Below are 20,052 nucleotides of genomic sequence, written 5' to 3'. Positions count from 1 at the left end.
CGCTTAGCAGCTACAACCCAAGCCTGATTTTGATTTATTGAATAATTTGACCAGAGAACACCTTAAGTCACAACAACATTAAGTGCAATAACTTTTCATTCCTTTGCTGAACACCATATGAAATTAAACGAAATAAAAATTGACAGCACCAAGTTATCCTGAATCTATTCCAGATGGATTAAGTTCACTGTATGTATCAAATGGAGATTTTAGCTTGGGTTTGACATTGCATTTCACTGACTCCCAAAAACAAATCAAAAATAACCTAGGATGTGTTACCAATTCCATTTTAAATCTAAATATTTCTGATACTAATTATGGAGCAAAGGGAAAATGTCGAAGACATTTCAACTTTAACAGCGCTGCCATTCTGATTAAAAAATATCAGCTTTACATCTGCAAGAAATTTATAAAGTGGACTCTTTACAAATTGTTATGGAGCAATTTGTGCACAGTTAGTTCTTTGTTTAATCGAGAAATCTGCCCAAACCCTGATTGTGTGCTTATTTCCCTAAGGCTGGGAGTGAAGGTTATTTCATTATGCCTTTTGGGAGCAGCAATCTATCTAATACGTTTCTGAATTATTCCAGACTGAGCCGAAGCTGAACATGAGAACAAAGCCCTGCTTCCACAGCAGAAAGACCAGCCTAACTCCCAGCTGGGAAGATTTAGGCAGAGATTTATAAGTACAAACACTGAAGAAATTTGCAAGTAATTGCATGTATTTGCTCTCTGTTGTGGTATGCAGTAAACTAATATTTATTAAAACATATCAGCACAGTACTGCTCATTACACCCTTCTCAGTCTCTTCTTGCAAGGTTGTAATGAAGGTTTGTTTGGGGTTTTTCTCCTTTATTCTTTCAGAGTGCTAACAAAAGAAGGCAAGAAAATCAGGCTCATTGATTGATGCCTGCTGTTTATGGAGGTTATAATGTACACAACCCCTATCTGTAATTAAATAGAATATTATAATTGCTGCCAATGAGCAGACAGGAAATACAGTACTCCCACCTGCTCTATCAAGAACAAGAACAAAATTTTATCTATTTATCAAGAACAAAAATCTCCTGGAGAGTACGCATCGTCACTAACCATCACCTTTGGAAAGTAACTGAGAGATACTCAACCTTACCATTACCTACCTTTTGTGTTTCTTGCTACGCACAGAATTACCCACGTATTTCATTAGTACCTACACACTCTGCAGGTACACGTTCCGCAACAACATTCAGTTTAATTATTGCTGTGGTTTGAAGTGTTGGTTTAGCCAGTACTGGTAAAGCCTTAGGGGGCTGAAGCACTAGTTACTCTGGAGATCACTTCATTCAGTGAGCAGGAATATGGCACTAAAGATCAACACATTTAATTGTCATGGTGGGATCCCCATTTAACTGCAACACAGGTGGGTTTTTTGGAGGAGCAGGATCTCCCTTCACAGTATTTACTTTGCCAAAAGTTTTGTCAGAGCTCAAGTTTGAGCTGAACTTAAGTCACCTTGGAAGCCATTCACTTTCCAAAGGTTTCCTAACAGGGGGGACACCTGGAGAAGTTGCAGCAATACCTGATTTTGGAGAATGCCAGGGATACCCAGATTTATTCCACCCAATGATAGTCTAAATCTGCCTATTCCAAATACAATTTGTTTCAAAAGTCTGTTTGATGTTGCTAGGTGACGGAGGCGCATCTAGCTAACACATCACTTCCAAAACCCTCGCAATTTAAAAGTAAAGAAAGGAGTGGCTGTGGACATAAATTTGACTCCATCCTTGTATCCTCATCAGGTAAGGGAACATACATTCCCCACATACCTGGAGCTACAACATCACAGCCTAAACTGATGAGATTTTACAATTGTATTAAAACAAAACATTTTGATAATGTGATATAAGAGGGCACATTCTCTGTTTAAGTTTATTTGAAAGCAAATATTAGCACTTACAATGTCCAAAAAAAATTTTACTGTACAATCCTGTACAGACAGTTCAAAAGGAAATGTTTGTAACACAGACTTTTGGTAAAAATTTAATGTATAGCTAGTGACTTGTACCTGGGGTTTTAAGGAATATATCATTAACAAGTACTTAGCATAACACACCAGTTTTATTACTCCTTCATGCAAGATTTTTGTGTAGTTCTTAGTATTTTGACATTACAGCTACAAGAGCAGCGCTTGGGGTTTTCAAGACTGTTGACTTGAAAAACTTGTTGACTGTTTTTCTGACTGTTTTCAATAGTCAGAATTTAGCCCATCTCCTCCTACTACAAAATAAAAATTTCAACTAGTAATTACTCACGGGTTGCGTTAACATAGTTTAAAGTTGATACGAATAATGTGCTTATTTACTATGTGGGTAGTGTAAGATTTATGACAGCCTTAACTATTACTTTCCATATTTATAAGTGCTGGGATTGTATTAAACTATGAGACAGGTTAACTCCACTGTTGTCACTTAGCAACTGTAACCAGCTATTAAAATTACCGTTTTCTTTGGGGAATTTCCCATGAGGTCCCTGCACTACCTTCTCCATCCAAGCTCCTTTTTTTCTTGTGTGGGGGTACCCAAAGTTTCAGCCTTGCTGCATGAAAGCACTTTATCAGGACAACAATTAAGCAGATGCTCAACTTCAAGAGACTTTTTGTAACAACCTGCAGTTTGTGGAACACAAGGACATGAGTAAATGCTGCAATGTAACAATAATCTTAAGAGTATTTGGTTTTTTAGAAAAAACTTTTTCAGTAAGTGGGGAAAAAAATGGGCCCATCATGTAAATCTAGCTGTGAGTAGAGCTGGCCAGGCTAATTGCTCCTCTGAGACCTGCCCCATTCACTGCACACCTGACAACACCTGCACTTTCATTATGAAGCAAAATTAACCACATGCATTACAGCACAGCCTATTTTCACCTTGGTTACTGGCAAAATACACACAAAGAAGATATCCAAATTCAAGACTAGAAGTTAGGGCCAAGATTTTCAGAAATCAGAACTCTAAGTTAAGCTTTAAGAATGGGATCTTCCAAAATACTCACCTTACTAGGAATTCAGAGTGTAAATCCTATTAATCTAAGGCCTGATTAAGTTAGAGAAAATATTCTTCATATTCAAATTGCCAAGCACCCAAGAGCTTCCAAAAAAAACTTCGATGCTCAGCACTTCTGAAAATCCAGCCATTTATTTACATTGCTGCATCAAGCTGTAGTTTGACTCCACATGGTTCTTGAAGCAATGTTTACAGCTTAAACAGTAATTAACTATCAGACTACTACCCAGTCTCAGTTCTTAAGCAGCTTCATGTGAAAAAACTGTGGCCAATGAAAACACTTTGAAAGAGTGTCTATAAAATGAAGGGTTAAAAAAAATTACTCAGATTGAAAACCAGGCTAGGAACAGAGATTTGAATCCACTTTGAAAGTCTTTCTAGTTAATTAGTAAGGCATGGGCTTAGCACATTAGACAAAGATTTTTATTTGTGGCTTTGCTACAAACTTCCTTGGAGATCTCCAACAAATCTCAACCTCTCTGCCTGTCAGTTGCTACAAGTGGGAAATGGGTCTGTGCATACTGCTTTGAGAGAAAAATAGCACTTCATACAGAACACATGACATGGGGCCTCTCTTAATCAACCCCTGGAGTTTTGTTTCATTTTTTGAAAATATAATGTGGGTCAATGATGAAAACATTCTCCACTAGTAGCTGCTCTATATTGACTTTATTTATGAGAAAACATGTTTAACAAGTCCTTTAGTATCTTAGAAAACTGCTTTCTTGAGCAGATGGAAAGATTTACTTTCCCTCTTCCCCCCAAAAATTATACCTTGTAAAAAAAATAGGGTATGTACCAAGAAACACCAAAACAGACAAGAGACCAAAATATCAAAAAGGAAACACTTCTAATAGAGATATTTTTAGAAGTACTTAATCTGTTTTCTTCTTTTTAGAAAATTATAGGATCTAATCCTGAACATAACTTGCAAGCCTTCAGCTGTTTTGGGTGGCGTGGGGAGGGGTTTCATCCCTAAAGTCCAAAATCAGTTTGTGTGCTTTAGAGTATGAGGCCCTCAGCCTTGCTGAATGAGTTTTGCCTGCCTGCAGAGCCAAAGCCAGACCCCACTGTTTCATACCATACCACCCAACCAAGGAAAACCCGTTTGCCACCTTACATCCAGGACCTGTACATTCTTCCAAAGCTGCAGCCAGTGATCAGATAGACACTGGGGAATTGAGCTGACACCTGCTGAGTGCCCAAACCCTGTCAGAGCTGCTTGAATGACATTTTGATTCTGCTCTGCCACCCAGTATTCAGATCCTTGCTATATCTTACAGGCTACGCTTACACTGTCTTTCCCAAGACTGAAAGCTTTGCAGCACATGCAAGCTCCATACAGGATCTAACAGGAGAGAGTGCACAGAAATAACTTAAGTTTTGAAGGTTTTCTCTTCTTACAGCATGAACAGAAGACAGACAAGGAAATCCCATGTGGCTCTAGCTTTGGGAGACAGGGGCCAGGAAGAGAGCATAGAGAGGTTAGGAAAATGGATGGTCCTGTGGATAATTCAAGCATGGATGAAATTAAGTCTGGAAGGTAAGGGAGAGTGCACAAGATTGCACAGAAAATAAGGAGAAAAGTTTGGATTACCTTGATGGAAAGAGAAGACCAAAGAAAGAGTTGTGCACAAGGAGACCCTAAAAGGCTCTGAAGGAAGACAATTTGGAAATCCATCCAGCTTTTTTTTTTTCCTAATCAAACGCTTTGTTAATATGATTTGGATCTATACTGTTTAACACAACAGTTGGCAACTAAAATTCACTGAAACAATTTAACTGAGGTGAATTCCTACAGTTCTCACAGATCGCATTGCATTGAATACACTTGTTGACTATAAGCTCCTTCTTGCAGGGCTAGTACCTACAATTGCTATGCCACTTACGAAAAATGTATACATGCTAACAACAGCATTCAGCTGCTGTATGGCATGTATGTATGCAAATACTCAATACACACTGCTGTTCTATTACTTTTTTTCATTTTCAGATTGGTAAGTATTTTCTAAATGCAAATAAAGAATCTGGTGTAACCATCAGACTTACTTTGAACAACTCCTAGGCCATTCCACACTTGTTAGCCCGAGATCAGTTTCAATTACAATTTTGTTCCTTCCTAATAAAAAAAGGTAAGATTCTACTGCTACTAATAAAAAATACAGAATTTACTACCATTTAAAAATTTTAGACTAATGAGAGGTATAGAGCCCCAAAGCTGCAAAGAAATTTTTAATATATGTAATACAAACATATATACACACACATCTATATGTTTATACACATAGACAGAGGTTTGGGTAGCACCTGCTCTCGTAGGTTTATATAAGGACTTACAAGACCCTATTTTTAACTGATTATAACTTTCTGGAAACTTCTTTTTCAGGATTTATGTTTTTGCATGCTTGTTCGCCTACTGAGCAAAATCAAGTACCATATTTTTGGTTTATGACACAGCAGAAAAAAAAAAAAACCACCAAAAAACAGGTTTTCATTTTCATATATTGTTTTCTTTTCACAATGAAAGAATGGCTGAACTTCACGGTCTGAACTTCCAGGATGGCTGACCCCCACTGATTACTAGGTACTTCTGTTATTTAGAAAACACTAATGCTAATATTAGTAGATGTTACCATGGTATATGTACAAACAGTGCAAGAGCTGGGCATTTTACTTCCCTGTCTCCAAAAGACTTTATTTCTTAGAAACTGGGTAAAGACAAGCCCAGGATTCAGCCCCAAGGCCCTGAAGGCAACTCTATCCATTTCTTCCCTCACTGCAGACTACACAGTTGAATCCTTGCACTGCAGTATCATGTTCCCATCAAGCTGCCTGAAATCAGCACCTCTCCTTTGTCCCATCCAGCCCACCTGTGTTCAGGATGAAGGAGGAGCCAGGGCTCTTTACAGAACAGGTCACAATTTGGCTAAAAGTGGCTGAGCACATTTTTCCACCTGAAACACACTTAACAACTCTATGCTGAACCATTGTTAAACTGCAGTGTTGACCTTCTGTTTGAGAAGATGCTTCCTAATGGCACCTTACATTGAAATTACACCAACAGCCATTAAATTCAATTAAATACTTCGCACTGGCAATTTTCATGCATTTGTCATCAGGTGGAAAAAAAAAAAAATCTCACATTCCCAGTATTCTGTGAAGTCAGAAATGTAACAGCAACCTTCAGAATAGTTCTACAGAAGTCTAAATTGCTGACAACTAGCTCTAACGTGAAATTAAAGAAGGGGACATAAATTTAACATCACGTTATTCAAAGTACTTGTATCTTAGAGACAGTATGTATAGATTATTCTATTTATATACATATTCAATATATGCATCAAGACTACAGCTAGAGCACTTGATTGCATGTGTATATATAAATCAGACAGGTGTGTCTGTGTATGAAGTTAGGCTGCCAAGAATTTGCCTCTATTTCTTCAGAAGATAGGTCTTTTTGAAGGGATCTAAGCACCTCACATCATGACATATTTTATTACCTTCATTTTAGTTAATCTTTTTTTCCTTAGTTTCTGCTTCTCCCATCCTCCCACCCTCTCAGAATTAGCTATTAGGGAAAAAATTTGTACGGGCAGAATTTAACGATCTTCGCAAATACAGTAAAAATTAAATATGTGCATTACTCTTAAATTATGTGCAGTTTGGAAATGTAAGAGTATATGAAGGTCACAGGCATATTTATGGTAATAATGGCACCATACAGTTTTATATAGCCAGCATTAGCTATAGGGTTTCCTATAATATTTTTATATATAAAGAAAACTAATCTGCTATACATGCATTACAACCACTTTTCAACATACCACATAACTTCCAAACAGAACACTCAAAAAAACAACCCAGAAGGCTTGTGAAGGCACTCTTTTGCTTGCTTTTTCTTTATAAGGTAAAATCACTACATAACTAATGACCAGGTACTCTGTAGGCAACAATGCACAACTCATTATTTTACCCAAAAGGATTCAACTTATAGCTATTGCTGAGTTTTGGTAGAAATTTTTTTTTTTTTTTTTAAATCACACTATCACCTTTCATAATAATCTGAATTAGGGTCATCAAGCTGCTTAATATGGGTTCAGAAGAGCTAAACTTAAGGACTTCTACTGCAAGATGAGTCCCTTAAGCTATTTATTACCCTTAGAGCAGTAAGTTTACTTTTACCTGTCAGGGTCACCGATACTGTTTTCACTTACCCAACATGAACCTTTGTCTTACTTTTACCTCAATCACCATCTTAAAGCTATAGTATCAAAATGACTTTGTAACACTTTGTTCAATTAGGGAAATAATGAATGACACTGAAGAAAAAAAAAAAATCCAGTTTAGAGTAACGTTCATTCCTTTGGAATCAAGGCTGCATGCATCTCCAAGACGTAGATCTATAATAGAGTTTCACAGAAACGGTACCAATAACAGAATATATAAAGGAGCTGGAAGGCACTTGCTTCCCATTGCATCACTAAACCCAGGGTATGATTCCCACATGTGTCATTGCTGCACTCTGCCTGCTGCTATTTCACTGAGAGCAGGCCTTGCCCCTTGAAGAAAATGGCAAATGTTTTTCATAAACAAACCCTTATAAATGCAGATGCATCTTTTTAATAAATTAATGCTGATAATTTACAACATTCCCGTATCCTGAACCCTCCTCCCTGAGCAGGATGGCATGAATACAAAATCCACTAGTGCAAGCACAGGAATAAACTGGCAATGGGATGATTTCTGATTCTGACACCAAACATTATCGCTCCCCTCCTTTAAAAAGGAGAAAGCAGGGTGGGCGCAAGAGAAGAAAAGAAAAAGAAGGACTGCCAAAACCAGCAGGCTAAGTAGAGTAACCGGAAGCATACAATTTTCTGCTAATGGTTCAGTGTCTGCACAGGACTGCTCAAGCTGTGCTCAACAAAAACTCAGTAACAGCCAAAGAGGGAAGCAAAAAAAAGGCAAGATGTTTGGTTTTACTTTCTGTCAAATACTGTTAAATATGAGCCACTTAAAAAAATAGAATGAAAGAATGCAATGCTTTCTACAGGTGGTACCGAGGTCCCTGGCTGGGCCTTCAGACAAAACCATTCCCATGTAAACCTTAAAGAGGATTAATCCTCAAGGACCACTGTAATGAGACCTTAAAAGGCTGAACAACAGCAGCCTATCACGGAGGGAAGCAGTAGCCTGCTCCCAGAAGTCTTCTCTAGCAGAGTTACATCAAAGCAAACTGGGACCAGATAGCAGGATTCTGCAAGAATCCCTTATCTCAGCGCTAGCGGATGCTTCTCCTCTGATTGTCTTGAACTGCCACCTGTCCCAGGCATCTTTGAAGGCAACGTTAAGCCTGTGATGGATCTGACCTCCTTGAGCTGAGATTCTTTTATGTCTTTCTTCATTTTCTGCTCTGTTACATTCTTTCCCTGCAACGCACACTACATGAAACAAAGGGAGTTCTCACTCCTTGACTTACTGTCCCCAGCTATTTGAAAGCAAAAAAACAATGTTAAGGATTATACTCCACCCGCAATATGGAGCTATCCTCAGGAGACAAGCCTCTTATTTTTGAGAGTTATAACTAGATGGCTTTTACACGAAGGGACTTTACAATGAGGTTCAATGTTGCTGGGAGCCAAGATATGAAAGCTGCATATCAGAGATAGCTTAAAAACAAAAAGGTTCATAATACTGAAGTATATGAAAAATCACGTTATAAAAATAAACAGGAAAATAACCAGGAAGCAACACGCCTCAGAGAAAACACCAAATTACCATAGTGTATGCATTCATCCCATATGGCACACAAATATCCTATAATACCAGTGTCCAGCATACTGTAACAGTACCGAATTTGTCCTAGATTAAAAAAAAAAAAAAAGAGTTGGCCAGTTCGAATAAGATCGCAGCTCTGCTACCTGAGACACGTGCATACACTGACATAAAGCATACACCCAGCTCACACAAAGGGATGTGGCTTTACCATGAATATCACGCATCAGGGTTTCAGTTTGTAAACAGCGATACACTGGCAACCATGCTCCCACCATCTTCATGACATGTACTTCCAGTAGGTACCAGCCAGAGTTACAGAGCTGAAGATGGGTTCAGGGGTTTGTCATTAGATTTTATTCTGATAGCTACAAGCCACAGTGTACAAGTCACCATGGTCCTAAAAAGGCTGGGTTGAGGAAGAATGCTGCTACAGCTCCCACCTCTGGTTTCCCACTCAATCAATTCTGGACCAGTTTTTAAGTGCTTTTCTAAGTGCATGACACTATCAGAAGAACAAGAAGCAAAGCATAGCTAGGCTGAAGAGGACGTTGCCTGCCGGCAGCACCTCTCAGTTCCCTGCACTGACAAAATAAAAGGGTGTCATTAGTTGCAGTTAGGTGGGGCTCATGAAGAATTACGCAGCAGAATGGAAGCAGGAAAGAGAAAGCACCTTCTGCTTTTGAAGCTTCCTGGGAAATCACAGCTAGGAGAATTCAACCAACCATATAAATGGTGAGATTCTGCATCAAACAGCTGAGCTGGATGCTTGATCTCTCATCATTACACAAATAAGCAAAGGCTGCAGCAAACAAGGAGCAGATATATAGGGTCTGAATGTTATTTAAAAAAGGCATTGCATAGAAAACACTGAGCAGACCACAGCATTTTCTGGAGCCAAGACCTATTGGCAGATGTTGCCAAATTAACCTGGCCTAAAGGCACGTTCAGAAGGAATTTAAAACTGAAGATGACCTCCTCCCATCCGTATGACAATTCCCACAACAGGGTATTGTGCTTCAGGACCACAGAACGATATCAAGGTTAGCACCAGCTTCCCAAAAGAAAATACAACAGTCACTTCTCAACAGCCAGCAGAACACACCATTTCTGATGACTGTATTCCTCTGAGCGCTGGGTCAATATACCTTGTGCAGCCTTAACAAGCAGGATCCTTGTCTACATCATTTCTTAAAGGCAGCCCAGAGGCCACCCCCTTAAGATAAGGCACATCAACCTTGCGCTTTGCCAGCCTTCAAGCATGGCCTCAGCAGCAACTGGCCTACACCCCTCTGGTCCAGCAGGACCCTGCATGCTCAGGCAAGCCCCATGCGTTAGCACAATACAGGCAACACTCCTACAGGCTGTCTACCAAAAAATCCCAGAAAGGGAGGCTGGTCAGGACACAGAGGCGTGGTATGCTTTAACCTCCCTGTACAGACCACCTTTTCAGAGCAGTATACACACAAAACTAACATCTCTGGGAGGAACCACTACAGCAGCCCATGTCCTCAACCTGCCTTTCTGGTTTATAATGCACAGAGGACGGAAGGCACTACTAACCATAGGATGTGCGTTAATCTGTGACGTACATGATAAATAACTACCACCTTTGAAGAGATGTGCCACTTCCCCACAAGAACCCAGAAATGCTTTCACAGGCCAGCATTTTGGGTTTCATTCAGGTTTTGTAATTTTTTCCATGAGAGCAGAAAAAGCCAGATGAGGCCTTTGATCTTTATTTATAAGGAGTTTCTTCCAGTTGGCTTTATATGCCTATAAGCTTGTTTAAATTTTCTGTACTCAAGTTAACAAATCAAGAAAAACTGAAAACCCCTAACAGCGAAAATAAGCATAGACCATGGTCACTGCCAGTCTCAGGCAAAGTAGGGGCATATATGAGCAGGCCATACATCAGACTTTCCAACTCAAACACCCCAAGTACTGGGCAGCTCAATGATTAGCCAGTGATATATGACTAGTGCTCTTCTCCCTTCTAGTTAAAAGAAGAAAAAATTCCACTACTATCATAGCAGCAATTAATGTTTTCGATATCTGGCACCAATTTTATTGTTAAAATCACTGGTGTTGATGCCAACTCAAATATCCTCCGGCATGAAACATGGCTTTGGTGCCAACAGCCTCCTATCACCGTACCATGCTAGTCCATCCCGGTAAAGTGAGCAACCACTGTTTCTACATAACAGAGGCCTTGATCCAACAAACTTTATTCACCCAAGTAACCCAATTTCATTTCAACAATGACGTCTAACAGAAGTGAAGGCCAAAGCTGGAGGCTTTCACAGTTGTATCTGCAGGCAGGTTGGTGAAAAAACATACAAATCAAATGCAGTACCTTTTTACACTAAGGAGTGTGACATGCTGGAATGAAATTTATTTCAACACGTTCTACCTCATTAGTTATTTGCTTCAACACTTGGTATGGTGTTACACTGAGCTGTTACCATAATCAGCCATTTATTTGAAAGTATGTCATATGCCATTACTTGTGGCTTGTTACCATAAGCTACTTCAACAGGAGACTGTAGATAGAACAATAACAGTGTTCAGCTCTTCATTTGCAAAATGGTAACATGGATCCTTGGGAATTACAATTCTGAATTACAACTAGCATGAGGAGCAGGTAGGATGAAAGGGTAGAATACAAGGCAACTGGGGATTATTACAAAGTTCATTGAAGCCAGCAGCTGTTGATTCACTGAAGTCATTGGGTTCTGGATCAGCGCTGTTTGGGAAAAATGATGGCTTGGGGCAGCACTGAAATATGAAAGGGAAACCAGAATGAACAACAGGAGACCCTCTCTGCTACCTTATCCAGTATGAAGCAGGAAACAAGCGTAATTTAGATTAGAAAGCAATTCCATTTTCTGGGGAGCTATCTGTGCTGAAGTCCAAAAACTCAGCAAGACAAATTCTGAAAGGCAATACAAAACATTCTTTTGCTCTTTTTCAAGTGATTACTCTTATTTTTAAAAGGAATTATGAAGATGATGTACAAACCTGTACATACAAACACTCCCATGCATGTACTGCCTTTCCTGCTGCTGTGTACCAGCCACCACCACACATGCCAATGACCACACAGCAATACGAAACACAGCTACCAATACATTGATACTTACTACAGTACTGGTTCCCTGCACTGGTGGTTGCTGCCTTGGCTGTAAGTTATATGATCACAAATGAAAAAAGGTAGCCAGTATAACCTCACTGAAGGGGGAAGCATGCCTGACAGGATCTCCAAACTCAGACGTGACCCACCGAGCGAGCTCAAGAGCCCCATTTGTAAGTAATTTGAGCAGTAATTTCAATAAGAGTTGAGAGAGTACTGTGTAAACTACCCAAGAGCCAGGCTAAGAGGAAGCTAATTGGGTTGCTAGGTGTGAATAAAAGGAAGCAGAGGCTATGGCTAAGAAGCTCTCCTCCTAAGTACTGAGCTCAATCAACAGGAATAAAGCTGTATCCGCTAGTAATCCTGAAAATGGTTCAGCAACCAAAGCATTTAAACTGTCTTAAAAGCAAAGGCCTGTTCAACCCTGGACTCCAACAGGAGGCCAAACCTGGTGCTGAGAGACTTCCATGGGACGACCTTGGAACTGCACCTTGCCAACAGGAACCATGCCGCCTTTCAAAACCTCCCTTGATGAGTCCATGCTACAGGGAGAGCAGGTGGTGCCCCCACACTGCCATTACCCCCACTGCCCAGCCTGAAGCACCCTCTGGGACACAACACCCTCCTCCAGTGCCCACACATTCAGGCTTCCCCCTCCCCCCAAGGGCAGCAACAAGGAAGGATAGCAGACATCCAGATTTCAGTGGCAAGCACCCAGGATGCAAGAAAATTAACACAAGGGAACCATGAAAGAGGATCACCTTGTAGACGTTAGCTACTCTGCAATCCAGTTATTGCCACAGATTTCTTCACAAGAGCTGGAGGATAGCAGCAGAGACAGGGATAAAAAAAGAACTGAACTTAAATGTTTATTTTCTACATTTGGACACACTGATTTAAACGCACAGTTACAGAACTGATGAGGATTCGGCTGTGTAAACACAAACACATACTGCCAATCTTAGACCCCTAAGGTATCCAAGATGCTCATAGAGAGTTAACAGATGTGACACAGGACATACTGAAGACCAGTCTTTCAGGGTGACAGACACAGACCAACTAGGATCCTCCCAGGCATGAAAATGGCACTTGAAACCTCTTAGGCAACTGAATTCCCTCTATCACATTGACCAGATGGAAGGCCACCAATGCAAGAGAACCATCTCCCTGGCAGCATAAAGCACTGCATAGCAGTTAAGTACATGGCTTGTAGTCACCAACTTAGGAGAATCTGCTTCAGTTCTTGATGAAAATCATGATCACTGAACCAGTACCTGGTTCACATGTTCCCCATGCTTTGCCACAAAGACTTGAGTTGTTGCAGCCACAAAGCTCCTTACAGATACAGGTAACACACCTCTAACACCAAAAGCTGCGTGAGGCTGAGTTCTGGCTAACCTTTTTTAAAGCTCTAAGCAGCCAAGTCAAAGAGGCTACTTTTCAAACCATGTCCCCTTGGCCAAGAAATGCTCACAGCGCAAAGCACTCATAAAAAGCTGACTGACAGACAGCAACCTCCAGCATTATGGGATGCTTCAAAATTTGCAACAAATGATGCTTATCTTCCTTTGGCCACTAGTTATCTACATATCTGTCATACTTGGCTAACCCCTTGCACTACACAGCCTCAACAGCACAAAGATCACTCTGATAACTAATAAAAAGAGAAAACTAATGATCTTGCCTGCTGAAATGGCAGTAATGAGCACAATAGTTACGCGTCTGGCTGTGGGGTTCTGGGGGGTTTGGGGGTGGGGTGGTGGTGGTGGTTGGGTTTTGCTGGGGTTTTTTGTTGTTGGTTTTTTTTTTTTTTTCAGAGAACACAGCAATGGAAAATACCGTATCTCCTGCATGCTAGCAGATCTCTAGGAAGGAAGAGGAAACTACCAAAACTTTTTAACTCAGACTTTTAACTTTTTAACTTCATGGCTTTTAAATCTCCCCCCCCCCCCCCCTTCCAGCTGCTGATGCTACAGAAGTTACCACGTAGGGACACAAGATCAGTCCAAACCCACTACAGATCTTGTCACAAGGCTCTTAAAGACAGAAATGTCCACATATCAAGGGACACAGCAACTTTGAAGAAGCTTTTCATTCTCTCCTGATGTAGGGACAGCTGATCTGCCTTGAGGCTAAAAAGATGGATTACATTATTTCTTGGCTTTTTTTTTCCCCCCAGATTTCTTAACTATGATTCTATGGCTCTGAGCAATGTATTCCATCTCCTTCCATGAAGGCAGTATACAACAAATACATACTGTAAAGCATCTAAAAAAGCTTTAGCTGACAAACCAAATCATATCTGTGAAAGAGGTGTTTGTGCATTTGTCCTCTGTCTTTATCTTCCCCATTCCTAAAAAAAAAAAAAAAAAAAAAAAAAAAAAAACAAAAAAACCACCACACACACCCCAAAATAAAAAACCTCACCACCACACAGCTTACATGCACTTGAACAACCAAAACCAGGAGAGATTTACAGAACCCATCTGCTTCTCAGAAGGCTCCATACCTGGTAGTGCCTGGCAGGTAAATTCTTATAGGTGCCAGAGGGATTTTTTTTTTTTTTTAATGTGATCCTGAAGACATTTTTAAAATTTTGAAGTCCAACAGAATTATAGGGCCATAAGAGATCTCATAAATATCCTGTTCTACCCTCCACACAAACAGGATCACCTCTTTCCATATCATTGCCTATAGTTTCCAGCTGAAATTAATACTACTGGTAATGACAAGAAAAAAGTCAATATTTGAAGATATGTATTCACCTAAACTTAAAAACAAAACAAAAGAAAAAACCCTAAAAGATCACCTTTTGGCTTCTCAACCACATTACATTTCAAGGCCTTTCAGATATTGGCAATTCTGCAGTCTGTCTCATGCTGAGAAGAGAGAAAAATCCAGTGGAAGAAAAGACATCTCTATGTGCCACTTCTAGCTGTAAATCTATGACTGCAATTGATACTTCTACATAAGAGCATCATGCAGGGGCAGCAACTCCAGGGCTCTTGAGACCCTGCATATTCCACAGAAGGGCTCCAGAGAAATGGGCAGGAGTACTTGTAAGGAGCAGGACTTCCCAAACACAACCTGGGAGGTTTGGGAGACATCTTAGAGAAGATATTGCCATTTATAAGCTGCTGTTAAGCTTCAAGGTCTGCAGCACCTTCCTAAATTTCAAACTGAAGTTGCCTCTGACCCTAAGTTTAATTTTGAGAGCAGTAACACTTTTTGTTGGAGGCTATTGAAAGATACTATTTCATTTTTGATTTTTATCCCAAAAACCGTTTTTTGCAAACATGCTAATTTTCTTGAAGACCAACATTTCAGTCGCTCAGCTGACACCAGGAATTAGACATTCACTTTTATACTAGAGGCTTTTTTTCCCTTGTAGTTTTATTAAAAGCTTTAGATTTTACTTTTTTCAACTACCCCTCCTTGACAACACTGGGAAACCACCCCATAAATCACTGTCAGTGGAGACTTTTGTTACTAGAGGGCTTGAGCCCCTCCCCTACAAAATGCTGCATAACGAGCTGAAGAACTAGGACCCAGATTTTCAGAGGTATTTAAGAGGCCAAACTCACTGTGAAATTGAAGAGCCCCTAAATGTCTTTAAAGACCCCAGCCCTAAATCTCTACAAGGATTTCTCACTGACACTCTTCTGCTGCTCTACAACAAGGCTGGGGGGAAACCCTCTAAAAAAGCTGTCCCAGTCTCCAGCCATCCAGTGGTGCTGGGAAGCTTAGAGGTGATCTAAGAGAAGTGCCCGCTTTGGGACTATCCAAAAGTGCCTTGATTCTCCCTCTGGAGTTCCAGAATGTGCCAGGGAGATGATGAAGGAGGCCACCAGCTCCCCCCTCTACAAAGCAAATGGGGACCCCCTTCCATACACTCATCTGCTGGTGGCAACCTGAACTGCTCTCAATGTCCAATGTGCCACATATAGCTGGCCATCATGGTTCAAGCCACGTTGCCATGAAAAGTCATTGCTTTCTAATTATTGCATTTTAAGGCAGTGTTCCCAGTTACCAGTTTGCATTTGCAGAAACAAAATTTAATTTCCTTTTTTTTTTCCTTCTCTCCTTTTTCCTTTTCTATGGGGAGAAAAAGGAAGGGGAATTCTCCTCAACAGAAATTAAAACACGGTAAACGAACAAGTACACCTAGTGAACCAGCACTGTATTTTTCTTGCTGTGGTCTTTTGTTCATGTTGCAAATTGATTTTGAGATGACACTAACACTGGGTAATCTAACCTGGGCAGTTATGCAGGGCCTGATCCTTACAAAGCACAAGTGCAGGCACAGTCAGTGGGAACTGAGGGCAATCAATACCTTTGGAGGGTTAATCCTATGAAATGTGCAATAAGCAGTTCCCACTTCCCCAGATAGATACACAAGCTACAAAACCAGCAGAATAAATTCCTAGTAAGGAGGGGAGAGAGAGGGGGGGGGAAAAAAAAAAAAAAAAAAAAAAAAGAGTGAGCTCCTGCTTTCAGCTACATTCAGTGCAACCTCTTTGAGATGAAGTGATGTACCAGAAAGAGAATCCTGCCAGGGCCATTCCTGTATACAAGAATTTTCAGGTCAGAGCCAACTGAACTGTCACTGCTTTTTACTTAAGATAATTCATCAGGCTTTACTAATTAGGTACTAACAATTCTCTCAGATGAGCTGTGAAACTCAGGGAAGAATACCAGCAGTATGTTTTAAATCAAAGTGTTTACATCAGGAATGATTCATTTTTTCCATGAGGAATGACTTGTGAGGCAGGCAGTCTTAGCACTGCCATAAATCTGTGTGGGAATTAAAATTGGGGAAGAGAATAACAAAGGGAAGTGGTTATCCCCACCTCCCTTGCCTCAACGCTACCTCTACAGACAGAATCTACATTAACAAGGGGCTCGAACTACCACTGCAATCAGTGTTTGACAAACACAGGGTTTTAAATCCATTTAAGAAACACTATGATTAAGCTGAGTAACCTTGCGCTCCTCAATAAAGAAAAGGTGCAACACATGAAAGGAAACTCCAGCATTTTTGTCATCTGCCCTAAAGCTTTTAAAAGGAAAAAAATAGTTTTAAAGAAGTTAAAAAACCAAAAACCCTACACTTTGTGAGCAGTGTTTAAACAGTGCTTAAGAAATCTGTAACAAAGACAGAAACCAAAAATTTCTGGTTTAGGCCTGTATGTTTTCCCTTTTATCTCTTGGAGGATGGAGGGCTGTGAACTGAGCACAAAGCCACTCTCATTCTCAGTTGCTAAATGGTTGAGGGGCTCTCTGGCAGTGCAGAAGGGCTGCCAGCTCCATAGCATGTTTCATCCCAGCTGTTTGAAAAGCTGGTCCACTTGAAACACAACCATTATCCCCACCCACACTCCGCAGGAGAGCAAACTCCCCCTCAATGAGGTATTTATTCCACGTATATGGTAACTATTATTTCCAACATTTACAGCAGTCATTTTAATTAGGAAAAAAATTATAACAACAAAAAAGCCTGCAACGCGCATATACAGAAACACGCATATTTACATGTAAAAATGCAAAGCATTCAAGTTGTTTCTAATAACTGCAGCTCCTGGAGGGGACATGCATTCCAAACACAATTGACTTAAATGCTCCTTTTCTTTTCTTGCCATAAAAATATACAGATGTCTTCCTTCAAAAAAATTATTTTCCCTTTTCCTGTGTTACAGGAAGCCTGCCCACACTTTTAAATACAAAGTGGGTATAAATAGAAGCACAAATTAGGCATCTTGAAAAGTCTATATTTTCCAACCACAGGGAAACTAAAGAATCACTGTGAGTGTTTACATACCCAACTATGCTGAATTAAAACAGTATTTTCTATCCATATGCCCAGCAAAACTGGCAAGAAACTAAGGGAGGGAACAATAGCCTTGCTGATTCTTCACCTGTTGCTACAGTGGGACTGGGTATGTTTACATTATTCAGCCTTCTTCATATGGACCACTATAAGTGTCAGCCTGAATACAGTCACCACTTTGATGAAAGCATGTCTTACATATATAAATGCTACAACTACTATGAAAATTTCAGTAAGCCTGTCTGCTTTCCTATAAATCTAACTAGACATTTGTCTCTTTAGTTGTCCTTCTGTATCACATTTATTAAAGGTAAATAAAAGCATGATGGCTCTTTATATGACATTAATAGCTTGAGGGATTTTATAAATCGGTGAGTACAAATGTACAACTCGCTACAGCAGCAGTGAAGCAAGTCTGCCCATCTGATGTTTTCTGACTTAGACTTCAGCTTTAAGATCACACTGCTCATTTGAAATTAACTCATCTCCTGTTTCTCTACTGTTGTATGCTGGGTAACTTCTGCTGTTCTGTCAACTTCTGACATCAATGTTTTTCTAGTAGCCCACACATCCTAACTAGCTAGCGTTATTGGTCACAATACAGACATAGTAGCTTCATCAAATCTTGCAAACTCTTGTCAAAAGGCAAATTCAATGAAACAAAATAAACTAAATGGAAACCACTCAGACTCATTCAGACCGGCCAGCTCTTTCTTCAGTCTGAATCTTCAGTAGTATCAGTAACACTTTGAACTAGATTTAAGGGGTGAGCTGGCAACTGGTCAAAAAGGCAATCGTCACTTCTAAATTCACAGCATAAGGTTTGTTGCTTGCTTGGGGGGTTCTTTGTCACACATTTCATCTCTCCCTAGCTGCACTGCCTACAAACAAAAGCTATTTTGCTTCCCCAGTAAGATTTTTTTTTTTAAAAAAGTGAGATTTGGGGATTGCATTAACAAAACAAACCATAAGCTATAAATGGTGTCTCCAACCTGCACGCTAATATTTCCATGCGCTGCTGCTCATGAGCGGTCATTTGCTCTGCACATCATGCCTCTCTGGCAGACAAGCCTGCTGCTGGTATGCTGCAGCACATCCTCCTCAGCAGAAAGATGAGTAACTCCCACAAAGCATTTGAGCGGGGCTGTGTGAGAGGAGGAGAAAGATGTACAGAAACCAACTGCCTACAGTGGAATAGAGTTCAAAAGCTTAACTGCAAACTTTTCCCCTAAATACTGATCTAAACTATAAAGACAACAAGTGTTCATTTTCTCATAATACCTCCATCCTTATTAACAATCAGGCTCTTTTTTTTTTTTAAAAAAGGAGGTTGGTGAGACTTAAGGTTGTGCAAGACATACTTTGATCTGCACCCTGATGAGTGAACATTCCCCTTTGCTGCTAGCCCAACTAATGAAGGGATAAAATTAGCTTTTATCCCTGGCACTTTCTTTAGCAAAAAAACATGCACTAATCAGCCGTCCTCACTAATCAGTTGTCTGGCTAATGACCTTTTGCCTTAAAACACTAAAATTTCTGAATGATGTAGAAGAAAAAAAAACCAACACAGACTGGCCCCTCTTTGTGGGTCTTAAGCCTATCATCTGGAACTGGAGACTGGAAGGTTAAATGGCAAATCTGTATCCTGACTGGGCGATAAATCTATAATCAAAAGGCACAAGCCTTGACACCTCAAGATGTACTTCATTACTACACAACTAAATGATTTTTTTCCCTCTTTTTTGTAAACTAGAAGCAGATGAAAAAAATTGCCTAACTCCCTCATATTTTGCCTGTGGAGAAATCCATTCCACATCTGTGTTCAAGTGTCAGTTAATTTCTTACTTTTTTATTAATGCCTGAGCAGGAATTCAGAAGTTGAAACCATTTGCCTTCCCCCCCCCCCCCCAACTTCAGGGAACTGTAACTTGGGAAGAAAATTGGAAAACCACTCCATCAGCCCACATACTCAAACACACACGTGAATCCCTAAAAAAACCTCCAAAACAAAACAAAAACCCCAGAAACACAGCAATAAACATTCCATCGACCCCTCCACACCAAATTCTCACTGTACAAGGCAGACCTTCCTCCTCTTAATCCCATACTTTAACAGTGTTTTAAAAGAGCGGATTTTAAGGCCTGTTTCATTTTCCTTCTGTGCCTTCTTTAATGAGGCTTTTTTCTTCATGTATTAAGGAGGTGGAGCAAATGCAACCCTGGATGGCTGAGAAGGATTAGCAACAGATGAGATGTCCTGCGGAAGTTGCTTTGC

At 40.2% G+C, this 20,052-nt stretch overlaps 1 protein-coding gene across 5 annotated transcripts in view; it reads right to left on the bottom strand.

The window, feature by feature from the left end:
- Window positions 1-20,052, bottom strand: part of GLI3 (GLI family zinc finger 3) — a 215,830-nt gene that overhangs the window by 127,187 nt on the left and 68,591 nt on the right. The window lies entirely within an intron of this gene.

Source organism: Aquila chrysaetos, chromosome 3 (genome assembly GCF_900496995.4).
Source record: "Aquila chrysaetos chrysaetos chromosome 3, bAquChr1.4, whole genome shotgun sequence".
Taxonomy (NCBI): Eukaryota; Metazoa; Chordata; class Aves; order Accipitriformes; family Accipitridae; genus Aquila; species Aquila chrysaetos.
This window is presented reverse-complemented; position numbering and strand designations above follow the sequence as displayed.